The sequence below is a fragment of the Lissotriton helveticus genome, chromosome 4_1, assembly GCF_964261635.1.
Source record: "Lissotriton helveticus chromosome 4_1, aLisHel1.1, whole genome shotgun sequence".
NCBI classification, from domain to species: Eukaryota; Metazoa; Chordata; class Amphibia; order Caudata; family Salamandridae; genus Lissotriton; species Lissotriton helveticus.
Window position 1 is genome coordinate 201304686 of NC_136063.1, and position 14571 is coordinate 201319256.

At 45.0% G+C, this 14571-nt stretch overlaps 1 pseudogene; it reads right to left on the reverse strand.

The window, feature by feature from the left end:
- Window positions 1-4384: 4384 nt before the first annotated feature.
- LOC144827974 (syntabulin pseudogene) lies at window positions 4385-13879 on the reverse strand (annotated as a pseudogene).
- Between the last annotated feature and the right edge of the window lie 692 nt (window positions 13880-14571).

Sequence of the window (14571 nt, forward strand, 5' to 3'; positions counted from 1 at the left end):
TCCGACATTTACATTTACATTTTACCTCTGGGTCTTTTTGTCTGTGGAGCACAGGAAAAGCTGGGAGTAAAGTTGTGGAGCACAGGAAAAGCTGGGAGTAAAGTAAGTAAATTTATTGTTGAATAAGGACATTTTTACAATATAAGATCATTAAAACAATCATGTTATACAATCAAGTACAATGAAAATATTCAGCCATCGCTTTATACAATTGAGTAAAAAGATTTCAGAGTTGTAGTTTAAAACTAATTTAAAAAAATTTGCAAAATGCAAGCAGCTAACGAGGAATCAATGGTTATCAAAAAGCACACAGTAATCTTTCCATATGTATGCTAAATGCCGCCTCATATGCAAGACTTCAATAGCCAACAATAAGTGTAAAGTGAGCATCTAATTGGTACGTATGTCGGCACCTCACATGATTAGTGTTGAGCACACGAGCGTGGCATGCGCTATCCCACGTTCATGCGTTGTGAGCATGTTTCTATCATTGTTACTGCTTGAAGTAGACACGAGCATGACAAGTTGTGGAAACTCTTGTGTCTATTACATATGGTGCTCTGGGGTTGATGGGGGAGACTGAGTGTGTGGGTATCTTTTAAAACACTGGGGCTATGTATATATGTGGAGGGTGGGTGTGTATCACTTACAACGCAACTTTTACGTCGTAATGCTGTTACAACGCAGCTATTACAACGCAGGATCCATTACATCGGATGCCATTACAACGCATGGCATTACATAGCAGATGGTATTACAACGCATACCATTACATCGTAAGTATTGGTAAGTATATAATTTTTTATTTATGTTTTTAAATATTATAAATTAAATTTATTAATTTAAGTAATTTTTTAAATAAGTATGAGTATAGGAGTATATGTTTTGGGGTACTGAGGTATATGTTTTGGGGTGTTTGGGTATTTTTAGGTTTTAGGGCAGGGTTTGGGTTTTGGGGTACAGGGGTGTTTTTAGGTTTTAGGGTTTTGGGGTACAGGGGTGTTTTTAGGTTTCAGGGTAGGGTTTGGGTTTTGGGGTACAGGGGTGTTTTTAGGTTTCAGGGTAGGGTTTGGGTTTTGGGGTACAGGGGTGTTTTTAGGTTTCAGGGTAGGGTTTGGGTTTTGGGGTACAAGGGTGTTTTTAGGTTTCAGGGTAGGGTTTGGGTTTTGGGGTACAGGGGTGTTTTTAGGTGTCAGGGTAGGGTTTGGGTTTTGGGGTACAGGGGTGTTTTTAGGTTTCAGGGTAGGGTTTGGGTTTTGGGGTACAAGGGTGTTTTTAGGTTTCAGGGTAGGGTTTGGGTTTTGGGGTACAGGGGTGTTTTTAGGTTTCAGGGTAGGGTTTGGGTTTTGGGGTACAGGGGTGTTTTAGGTTTCAGGGTAGGGTTTGGGTTTTGGGGTACAGGGGTGTTTAGGGGTGTTTTTAGGTTTCAGGGTAGGGTTTGGGTTTTGGGGTACAGGGGTGTTTTAGGTTTCAGGGTAGGGTTTGGGTTTTGGGGTACAGGGGTGTTTTTAGGTTTCAGGGTAGGGTTTGGGTTTTGGGGTACAGGGGTGTTTTTAGGTTTCAGGGTAGGGTTTGGGTTTTGGGGTACAGGGGTGTTTTTAGGTTTCAGGGTAGGGTTTGGGTTTTGGGATACAGGGGTGTTTTTAGGTTTCAGGGTAGGGTTTGGGTTTTGGGGTACAGGGGTGTTTTTAGGTTTCAGGGTAGGGTTTGGTTTTTGGGGTACAGGGGTGTTTTTAGGTTTCAGAGTAGGGTTTGGGTTTTGGGGTACAGGGGTGTTTTTAGGTTTCAGGGTAGGGTTTGGGTTTTGGGGTACAGGGGTGTTTTTAGGTTTCAGGGCAGGGTTTGGGTTTTGGGGTACAGGGGTGTTTTTAGGTTAAATTAAATTAATTATATTATATTAATTACATTTCTTAATTAAAATAATTAAATTAAATACATTATTTTAAATAATTTAATTTAATTACAATCAAAAAAATATTTAAATTAAATTAATTTAATTATATTAATTAAATAAAATTAATTACAATTTTTATTAAAATTAATTTAAATAAATAGATTTAAATTTATTAAATAAAAATAATTACTATTTTAAAATGTATTTTAATTAAATTAATTAAATTAAATTAATTAAATTAACTTAATTACATTTTTTAAAAAAAGGTATACTTACCTATACTTACGATGTAATGCCATGCGTTGTAATAGCATCTGCTATGTAATGCCATGCGTTGTAATGGCATCCGATGTAATGGATCCTGCGTTGTAAAAATTCCGATGTAACGGAATGCGTTGTTATAAACCGCGTTGTAGTGACACCAATCCGGAGGGTGGTTACAGTTGGGTCATTCTCGATCTGGACTTGTTAACTTCTGTTGCGGAATAAAGCTTGTGCTGTTACTTACCTCTTCCTGCAATTTGTGAGCTTCCAGTTCTTACAATTAGGCTACCTAAGGACATGACTGTTCAATAAAAATAACATGGATCTGTAATCCTATACTATATGTTAATTAAAAATTCAATTACTAGCAGCAAATTCAATCCAAAATGGCATCATGAAAGTCCAATTTTCTAGTCACAAGCTTCAGGAACTTTGTAAAAATACAGCTCAACGATGTATCAGATGTTTTAAAGGATGCTAGCACCGCTTGCATTCACGTACGAATGCCCCTCTTTTTCAAAGTTATCATTAATAGCCCCCTTTTCTCTTCCAGTGGTGCAGGGCAAAGGCAGGTTAAGTGAATTATGTTTTCCTCTCCAATATTGCACAGTGTGCAACATGTGGTTTTTGTTACCTGCAGCATAGTCATTGCATGAGCGAGGCCTGGGAGTGGGTCAAATCGTGCTCTAATAAAATATTTTTTAGCTGTGGTGACCAACCACTCTCTAGATAGGGCTGTAATTTAAGAATTTTATATTCGTTGAGTATCATCCAAGAATGTGATCTATATGCAAGGGACTCTTTAATCTTTCAACCTTGAGTTTTTTTTCATTAATCCGTTGATGACTTTTTTTTAAAGGACTCTGGGGGTAGAGACATTTCCCATAAAGTGCGAGCTGACAACTCATCTATTGCCGAGTCTAGATACTGCCAGGATAGAGACTTTACATTTATTTGAACTTCTTGCCAAAGAAGTTGGCATAGATGGTTTGAAGTATTTGATTTTATTATTTTCCAAACTTTAACATTAGCTCCTTTCCTTGCGATTGTTCGATTTAATAATCCAATGTCTAGCCTTGTCTGGGCTGGCAAGGCATTGCAGGAGAGACGGAAAAGAGATTTAAATGTTTTTACAATGATTGTATTTAAGGTTACTGAGCCTCTACCACGCAGTGCCTCGCTTCCATAAGAGGTTATCATTTTGTGGTTATTACTTTTGACAATGGGAGAAGGCTTGGGCCGCCTAGTGACATCTGTGGTGTGTGGAATTCTAGAAATAGAATATTGCTTTTCCACTGCAGGTCCAGCTTATGCTGCTGGAACCCTTATCATCAAATAGTACTCCAAGGTATCTGTTTGTTTTGACCTGCTCCAGTTGTTGCAGTCCAATCTTTGTATGACTTAACAGAATCACATCATCAGCATATAAAAAGTTTGATATGTAAGTAGTAAAGCTTTAAAAATCACTTCGGCAAATCCAAAAGCCATGACAAATCAGGGTGTCAACATGCTTTAACAAAGTTTATACACTTAAATAAAATAAGTTAATAAATGGAAATTAATCATTTAAATTACTTTTACAAATACACTGCGACATCGATGGAATGTACACCCATTGTTCATCACTGACCCCTCCCTCGTCCAATAAATTACTGTCCAGCAACAAAAACATTGAATCCTTAAAACTACATCACTTTATGCACAACAGTATTTAAGTACACATTATTTAAAATATTCCAGAATCAAACTTAATCAAAAATATTACATAGACACACAACACTGCCTAAACTACAATAAAGCATCCTTGGTTACTATGCCATGGCTTGCCAAGGGAAAGGGAAATTGTACATTGAAACTCACAATAAGCAAAGCATTTGCACATTAAACGTGCTGTACATACTGCTAGCCGCTTCAGGAACATTTGAACATTGCAAATAGTCTAGGTGTGCTTAACAGATATTCCAATATGCACCATTCAGACTACCATGCGTTTATACATATTTTATATTGGGTGCATTTGGTTTATGCAAGTTCATATTATTACTTAGTAATATCTGATTATGGTTCTAGAGTGCAGAGTGCTGGTCAACAAAACATCCTGTAGTGCAAATAAACTATTTTGGTGCAAAGAATACAAAATTAACTTGATTGTTTACAATAGCTCTAAGTGCTCTTTAGTCTCCGTCATGAAAGGAACATTTGGAAAAAAGTAGGGTGTCCCACCCACTAAGGGAGATGTGGGGTTCTTATCCCAAGATTAAATGGTGTGCGCCGAAGGGAATGCAAACCCACCAGACAGCAGCCACGGAGCAAAGTGCCCATATTATAGAGGGGATCAGTTGCTCCTCTCTGTGTACTGTAAACCCACATTACTGTAGGTATGATGGGTACAGCTAAGGCCAACACATCCACCCAAAAACTATCGCTCCAATACTTTTTCATCACACTCCCCGATGGGGAACTCAGTTCGCTCTCAGTTTCACTTTCTGGGGGGACCTCAAAGTCAAGTTCCTTCATAGCACGGTTGGTATTATATACTGAACTCATTTTATTAGCAGGGGACTCGATGGGGGATAAAAGAATGGCAGAGTTTGGATCATTTGGAGTTAAATCTAGCATTAATGCGGGTGTGGATTCAGTGACACATTCAACATGAAAGCCACCGGATACCCACAGAGCAGATGACGCACTAATAGGGTTGTTATAATGAGATTTGAAGATTTTGAGAACAAGCTTTTCCACATCAAGGCTATATTAGGCTGTGGGGGGGTTTAGGTTTAACCCTATAATAACTGATGAAACCCCACTGAAAGAAAAATAGCCCTCACCGGTGAAAACATATATCACTGAAAAAACACCTGCACAACCACAAACTAAATGCCATTCAAAGAAAGGAAAAAGAAAGTGAAAGAGTCATTTTGTTCTTACTGAAGGGGTCAATACAATGTAACTTTGTTATACAAGCTAGCAGTAAGAAAGACTGGCTAACATTATTCTGCTTGAGTTTTGTTCTTTAGGGATGCCACTAAAATATTGTTTCTTCTTCCTTTTACTTTTTTCAGTTTTATGGCCTTTGGTCTAAAGATGCAGGGTTTAGTTTCACGTTTTAGGATTAGTTTAATTATTTTATAAACTGTAGAGAATCAGGGCATATCAAACTCACATTTGATATTTTGGCTGCATTTAATTCATTTAACTGATAGGCAAAATGGCTATTTTCATAAAAATCTTTCCTAATATGTGTCATCACATTTACCCACAGAGAATGGGTAAAAGCCCTTAATACACCAGACCTTAGTTTCTAGTGGGTCAGTATTGATAGTAGGCGAATTGCCAACATCTCAGGCTTTAAACATTAATTGCAAGGTATAGTGACAAGTATATATATCACCAAGCATCTGGGATAGTGGTGAAAACGTGACACCAGACTTTTGGAAAACATGGAACGCAGTGTCACTTGTTATGCTCTGCAGAAAAGGTTCTTTCCAAGTTCAACAAAGATTGGAGTGGTATTGTTTGTATTTGTAGTGATTCAGCTACGTATATAAAACATTTGTGTGATGGCCTGTCAAAATTGATACCCGAGCTGAAGTGATTCCCTGTAGGAGATCCTTGCCACTTGTTAGATGGTATCCTGAAAGCATCTTTATAATCTTCAGAGTTAATGAGGGATGCTATTGACTTTGTAGTCCATTCTGGTGCACTGTTTTCTTATGCCCAGGAACAAAAAACGCAAATATTTATCATTTCGTGCTTTATGTGGCATCAAAGAAAGAGCCATCCCAACTGTGTCCCTTAGCTGACGATTCTCAGCCCAAGGGGCTATGAATGCTGAGAGGGCCATTTCACAGAAGTTTACATGGGAAGGAAAGCGAGAGCGCACATGACCAAAGACTCACTGAACAAGTATTGTATGGTGTACTACAATAAGATTAATTTGCAAAAATCTCTTTGGACCTCATATACACTATACGTACACTGTCTATATACCATGTTCTTTCAGTGCAGAAAGCAAGCAATGATAAAAGCAAAACGATTCATAAACACAGGAAAAACACTTTTTCTGTTGTTTTTAGTGGCGTGAAAATGTGTAACAACTGATAACAACTGTTTTTTAAAATATTGAAAACACTGAAAAAAAACCACCAGAATTTACCAAAAATAGAAACTGAAAACAGGACAGCCTAGCTATATGGTACCACATCTGTTTGGATGGCTTGTTCCATCAATATGGGGTTCTCTGCCACCACACAGGACATTTGCTCATTGGTAATCTTCACAAGAGGCTTACGTGCTGATCTGGCATGCGCAGCACTGGAATCGAGTACAGTATACTTCTCAAGCTCACTTGATGGTGCTATCAAAACATCATCAAGTAAATCAGTTTTGTTTGCCATATCATCATTGAGCAGGAGCCCGCTGTCCGCCATTTCCTCTACTGCTTGGCCTTCTTCATCAGCCATTTTCCCATACATTGTGCTTTCGGTTACTGACTTGCCTGGTGATTCACATAAATACTCAAGACCTTGCTCCTCTCCCACAGACCTGTTCTGGGCCAACTCCATGTTGTGCAACAAAGACTCCAGCTTCTTGTTCTGAATGTTGATGTCTATGAAATACTTTTGAATGCCTTTATCCTTCTCTTCCAAGCTGTTTTTCATCGTTTCGATAAACTGCTTAAGCTGTTTGATCTCCTTCCTAGCTTCCTTTAAAGCAAGCTGTGCTTCCACTCTGTGGCATTCTTCCTCAATCCAGTCTTCTCTCATCCGAGCCAATTGGGATTTCAGATCTTCTATTTCAGTCTCCCTTTCGTGAAGCCTGCTCTCAGACTCCTTCAGTTTTGTCTTCAGATGCCGTATCGCCACCTCTTTCTGCTGCAAGGGTGTCAAATACTGCTCGGGGTTGGGTAGTTTAATGCCGTGGTTGTCGCCACAAGAGTTGTACCTGGCGGTGCGTCTCAAAGTTGGGCTGGTTTCGCTTCCTTTGTAGGAGCCGGATTTGCTGCTACTCGCCGATGACGCTCCATAGCCTTCATGATTGTTGACGGGGCTGACGGGATTCCTTCCCAGCATGGACATAAGGTCCTTATCACGTGACACAGGTGGGCTGGTTCCTGCCTTGTGAGCTGAACAACTCGCTGTGCCCCTCCCATGACAACTGCGGATGCGAGAAAATGAGGACCTTTTGTTTCCAGTGGCAACCACGGTGGCAGGAGTGGCAGACATACTCCCAGTGCTGCTCGACGAGCTGAAATCGGCCTCACTCCTAAACGGGTAACACTTAGGTGTGCTGTAGAGAAATATATGCACGTGTGGATTCAGAAGCCTGCAGCCGTAGAGCCCACCTTCACCAAAAAACTGGTCTCTCTAGAGGGGCCTCCATTTAAAGCCCTCGAGGGACGCGAACATCACACACGTTATTAATTAGAAGTGCCCGATGGCGGCACGTACAACTAGCAGATCCGCGAAGGGTCGATTTGTTTTAGGAACGTTTACATGTAGCTATAAACATGTAAAATTCCACTGGGTACAGATAATAAACATTAATTGCAAAATATATCTACCAAGTTGAAACTAATTAGGTTGGCAGACAGTATAAATATTCCATGTAATAAAAAAAAAACGGTATATGCTCAGCTTGAAGGAAAGCGGTTTCGGCTGGGGTCTGGCAGTCAGGAAAAGTGAAATACGACCAAGTTTGATATGTGCTTGTCTCCAAACTTGGGAGGTTGTCCAATTACTTCAGATCAGATCACATCAGACAAACAATAAGTTAACTAGGTATGGAGCAAGAACGCTTCAGTCTCTGGGAGGTTTACATTTTCCTAGACAGGTAAGAACCATCACCCTTAGTCAAGTATCAGAATACAACAACTAGATTGCTTTTAAAAGACAAGCAGGTATGCCCAGTTTAAACATCTTTTGCCAGAGAAGGTTGCTCTGTACACAGTCAAACGCAGACAGAAAATCTACAAAACAAAGGTAGATTAGTTGCTTATTTAACTTCTATTTATCTATGATTACTGAGATTGCTAAAATGTTGGTCGCCGTACCTGACTCTTGAACGATCCCGATTGGTTTGGAAGGATAATCTGCGCCGCTACCTCTCAATGTGATAATTCAATCAGGAGGATCCCTGCGAAGAGTTTTCCCTCTGTCTTGTAACATGATAAGGCGATAAAAGAGCTGGAAGTAAACAGAAGCATCAGAGAATCTCAAGGTGAACATGGTCTCACTGACCTGAGGGTAAGCAGGAGCTTTCAAGCAAGAGAGAGCAAGAGATACAGAGCCTAATGGTGAACAGGGATCTAAGCAGGACTATTGTTGAGCATGATTCCAAAACACCAGGGAGTGAACAGAGCACAAACGTGAGCAGAAGCCTCTTGGGTTCTCTATGTGAGCAGGGTCCTCTGGGATGATTCTGATGCTTGCAGGCCAGGTCGCTCCCCACGCCGAACAGCACCGCCTGTGTGTTCCGCACCTTTCCCCCTGCTGCCACTTCTACTGTGAGTTCGAGACTCCCCTGCCTGTTGGTAATCGCCGTATTGCCTTATTGTGCCTTCTACCCTTGTTGTGCCTTTTGCCTTATTGTATTGTCATTTCACTGTATTCTGCTTGCCTGCTCCTTTGCCCCTGTTCTCAGCCCCCCAGTTTTGTCTTCTGTACGCCATCGTCGCCCTTGCCTCTTCCCCGCTCCCGCTGCTGCTCCCCTGCGGCCCCGCCCCCAAGCGAGCCCATTCGCCGCCCCGCTCCCGCCCCCCAGCTGCTCCTCCCTCCCACCTCGCCTTAAATGGCGGCCGCTGCGAGACCGCGCAGCGGACGCACAAAGCGGGTGCGTTGCTGGCGCGCCATCAGCGCCCGTCCGCGCCCAGCACCTGAACCCTTGGACCCCGCCACCACCTCAACGCCAGACTCCAATACGACACCAGCACTCTCCTTGCACTCAACACCGGACGAGACCATAGCTGCATCCAGGCCCCCCCGAAACGCACCCACGGACCCTTCTCCTGCCGCACCTGCAGCTTCACCTGCGACAGAGCCACCAAACCTCCAAGGACCGGACCCAACCACCTTCACTGCATACTCCTCAACAACCGCTCCGCACGCAAACACGCCATCGAGCTCTGGGACCTGCTCGACACCTCCGCCCCGGACATTGCCTTCCTGACCGAGGACCTGGACGAGCGGCTCCTTGGCACCCGACATTTCCATAGCCATCCCAGATGGCTACAAGATCACCCTCAACACCACCGAACACCTGCACTTCAGGATCCACACCGACCCCAACACCACCCTCAGAGGAACACTTGTCTACAGACCCCCCTGGACCCCAGGTCAGTTCAGTGACTCCATCGCCGACCTCGCCAGTACCCACGCACTCGCCTCCACAGACTACATCCTCCTCGGGGACCAGAACTTCCACCTCGAGAACAACAACGACGACAACAACGCCACCCTGATCGACAACCACGCCAACCTCGGCCTCACACAACTCGTCACCACACCCACCCACGCCGCCGGCCACACGCTGGACCCCATCTTCTCTGCATGCACCCACATCACCGTCAACCACACCACCAAACTCCACTGGACTGACCACCGCTGCATCCATTTCACCTTCAAGAAACCAATCAGGCACCAACGCACCCATTAGCTGCCACGCCGCTGCTGGAGCAAAGTCACCGACGATCAGCTGACCACCACCCTCGCCGAGAACCCACCAACCGACCCCACTGACCCAGACGCCGCTGCCTGCAACCTCAGACTGTGGATCAACGCTGGCGCCAACACCCTCGCCCCACTCAAGAGACCCTCCAACAGCCACACCAGCAAGAAAGCCACCTGGTTCACCGACAAGCTCCAGACCTCCAAACGCGCATGCCGGACTTTGGAGAAGAAATGGCTCCGCGAACGCACACCTGACAGCCACACAGTCCTCAAGGACGCCACTCGCAGACATCACCACCTCATCAGATCAGCCAAGAGATCTTCCTTCAAAGACCGCCTGGACAACAACGCACACGACAGCAAAGAGCTCTTCAGCATCGTGAAGGAACTCTCCAACCCCATCGCCAACGCCAAGGACATCCCGCCCTCACAAGAACTGTGCGACTCACGGGCCACTTTCTTCCACCGCAAAATCACTGACATCCACATCCACGGCTTCAACACCACGACCACTCCGACTATGCCAGAGTCCACCCCCCTGCGAGAACCCACCGCACCAACCCCCTGACCTCCTGGTCCAACGTCAGTAACGACGAGACACGCAAGGTCATGAACTCCATCCACTCAGGATCTCCATTGGACCCGTGCCCACAACACGTACTCAACAGGGCAGACGCAACCATTGCACCCCAACTACGGAAGGTCATCAACATCTCCTTCGAAAATGCGACATTCCCGGAAAGCTAGAAGCACGCCAAAATCAATCTCCTCCTCAAGAAGCCCAAAGCGGCCCCCAAGAACATTCGGCCTATCTCCCTGCTCCCATTCCCAGCAATGGTCATCGAGAAAATCGTCAACATGCAACTGGCCCGCCAATTCGAAGACAACAACATCTTAGACCCGTCTCAGTCCGGATTCAGACGAAACCACAGCAGCGAGACAGCCCTCATAGCCGCCACAGACGACATCAGGCACCAACTAGACAATGGCGAAACATCAGCCTCATACTCCTGGACCAGTCAGCCGCCATTCTACACGGTCTGCCACCGCACCCTAAAGTCACGCCTCCAAGAAGTCGGAATACAAGAGAAGGCCCTCGACTGAACCACGTCCTTCCTCTCCTCCAGAACCCAGAGCGTCCGCCTCCCACCTTTCCGATCCAAACCCACCGACATCATCTGCGGCGTCCCCAGGGCTCATCCCTCAGCCCAACACTGTTCAACGTCTACATGGCCCCCTCACACAATTGGCCCGCCAGCACGACCTCAACATCATCTCCTACGCCGACGACACCCAGCTCATACTCTCCCTCACCAAGGGCCCGCACACCGCCAAAACCAACCTCCACGAGGGAATGAAGGCCGTCGCCGACTGGATGAGGAGCAGCCATCTGAAACTGAACTCGGACAAGACGGAGGTCCTCATCCTCGGACTCACCCCATCAGCCTGGGACGACTCATGGTGGCCGACCACACTGGGAACAGCACCAACACCCACCGACCATGCACGCAACCTAGGACTCCTCCTCGACTCCTCCCTAACCATGACAAAACAGGTCAACGCCGTCTCCTCCTCCTGCTACAACACCCTCTGCATGCTCCGCAGGATCTACAAGTGGATCCCGACCGAAACAAGAAGAACAGTGACACAAGCCCTAGTCAGCAGCAGCTGGACTACAGCAACGCACTCTACGCAGGAATCCCAGCCAAACACATGCGAATACTACAACGCATCCAAAACGCCTCCGCCCGACTGATCCTCAAAATCCCCCGATGCAGCCACATCACCCCCCACCTAAGAGACCTACACTGGCTCCCCGTAGACAAGAGGATCACCTTCAAGCTCCTCACCCATGCACACAAGGCACTCCACAACACCGGACCAGCCTACCTGAACAGCAGACTCAGCTTCTACACTCCCACCCGCCAGCTCCGCTCTGCCAGCTTCGCCATTGCCGCTGTCCCCCGCATCCAAAGAAAGACCTCCGACGGCATCCTTCTCATACCTCGCCGCCAAGACCTGGAACACCCTCCCCACCCACCTACGGCAGACCCAAGACCAACTCATCTTCAGAAGACTCCTCAAGACCTGGCTCTGCGAACAGTAGCAGCACCCCCCCCCTCCCTTCAGCGCCTTGAGACCCTCATGGGAAAGTAGAGTGCTTTACAAGTTCTCTGATTGATTGATTGATTAGGAGTGTCAAAGGAACAGAGAGTGGAAATGAGTTTTAGGGTCCTGAGGATGAGTGGGTAGTTTTAGGACTAACTGATGATGAGCAAGAGCCTCACTGTCTTAGGTCCTTCGGTGTGAATAGAAGTCAGACCTAAGGATGAACATGACACTCTAAGGACCTGTAGGTCAGTGGGCAGAGGGATCCCCATGAATGAGCAGGAGTTTGAGAACCTAGGAACAGGGAGATGAGGGTGAGCAAGGGCAGATTGAGACTCATAGACCTGAAGATAAGTGTCAGTAGGCCAGCAGAGCTGCAGTGGAAAATTGAGTTTTCACTCCTATCCAATGTTACTGGCCTACATGTTATAAAAGGCTTTATTTACCACAAAGCTTTCTCACACTGAATCATCTGATACTAACTAAGCAATGCTTCACCAAAGGTTGTAATCTGAGCCACATTTCTTTTGGGTGCTTTTAAATGGATTGCAGGTGGTTGGCAAAACAGAGGGGAGAATGGGGTGAGGAGGGTAAAGCATCACACACAGAAGTGAACAACACTGGGAGCCGGGGGAGAAACAAACAAGGAGTGAAGGACACAGCACAGACAAGGGAGAGAAGAACATGGAGCACAGCGGGTAGAAGCAAACAAGCAGTGAGAAGCACCTGAAAAAGCCAGTAACAAAACAGGGGCAGAGATGTACATGAAGGCAAGAACAACACTTAGAGGGAAACACAGCATAAGTGTGGGCATTTGAGCGATGAGAGAGCTAAAAAAAAAACCCAACACGTACTCTTACGGAGTGCTTAACCCAAAAGAAAAAAAGTTCGGCAAAGGTCATTAGTTGAAGGATAGAAGACAGCCAATAAGCTAGATGGTAAACAGACTGTGCTTCACGGGAGGGACTGAGACACAAGAAGGACAAGTTGTGACAATGGAAGCCATTGAAGTGGAAGCAAGCAAATGAGACTGGCAATAAAGGCAACTAAAGGTAAACAATGGCGGGCTGTAAGCCCCAGGAAGTTCTTCATCTGTCTGGCAAGCTAGACCTGCAAATGTCCTTCACACAGTATAAAACAGGTTCCCCAGCAGCTTTTAGACTTGCTGATTCATTTGTTTTAGGTAACATGCACCCTGGAAAGAAGCCTTATTTCAGGCTACTGAAGATCAGGGTTAATTGTTCTGGAGCAAATGTTTTTAACAAAAATTATGGGATGTGTTTTGGTAAAATTAAGAAACCGTGTGAATGTTCCCAGTAAATACTGTTCACTTTAACCTTTGCACAGGGCCCTCAAGCAGACTTCTGTATAGATATCAGCAACATGTGCACTAGCCCTCTCAGCTCCCCTAGCAAAGTATCATATTGGGATTGAAGGCTCTGACATGCAAGTTACAAAGCAAACCCTCACTTAATCTCACTGTTCACTCCCTGTTCAACTTCTTTCTCTCTTTTCCCTTTTCTCTATCTGTCCCCTGTCTTGCCATTCGTCTCTGCCTCTCTCATTCTCCCACATGCTTTCTCGCTGTTCACTCCCCCTTGCCTTTTATATGCTCTTTCTACCTTTTTCTCCTTTAGAACTTCTCCCTGTCACCCTCAGCATCTTTCTCTATCTATTTTTCAATCCTTTCTCTGCCCCATCTACTTCTGTGACTCTCTTTTCTCTCTTTTGATCATCTGTTCTTTTTCTCTCACCTGAGCGATCCTCGCTTACTTTCTTCTCTCACTGTTCCAAATGTATGTCTTTCCATCTCTGCATATATCCTTCTGTTCACCTTTTTCACCATCATTTGCCTCTCAGTTTTACACTCTCTGGTTGTGCCACTGCCTGTGAACTCTAATTCTACAGTCAGTAGCATAGCACTGCCTCCGGCTCTAGCATTCATGGTCGGATGTCAAATTCAGCTTGGAATGTATATTTTTGCTAGTTTTCTCATCGTTAAATACATCCAACTATATGTGAATGTTTGCTCACTACACCAATGTGTAATACAACTGTCAACTGTCCATTTTATAACCGTGCAACCTACTCAGCTGTGTCTGTAAAAATGACCTTTTCTCCTAAATCTTTGTCCTGAATTTTCTCCCCCTGTCCTCAAATTTTACTGTCACTATCCAGAATTCGCCTTCTTGCCAGGTGGTCGCCCTACTCTGGAGGAACGCCCACCAAAGTCTAAATAAAGCCAAAAGTGCCTAATGCAGTTGAGGTTTCATAACAAAACCTGGAAAACACGGAAATTTGGACACTTAACAGCATCGGGCAGCGAAGCGTATCTCAGAATAGGCCAGTCCCTGACTGATATGTCCTGCTTGTGTTTGCTGGGCAAGCCATGGCAGTGCTGGGCAGGCAGAAACGAAAAATGTCCCAAAGCAAAATGAGGAGACGTTTGAATTACAGGCTATGGATTTATCCTGCGCGTTACAGAGGCCACAGGCTCTGGATTAATCCCACAGGTTACAGAAAACCACAGGCTCTGGATTTATCCCATGAGTTACAGAGAGGCAAGGGCTCTGGATTTAGCCCACAGGTTATAGAGAGTAAGAGGCTCTCCGTAGCCCATTGAATAAATCTAGAGAC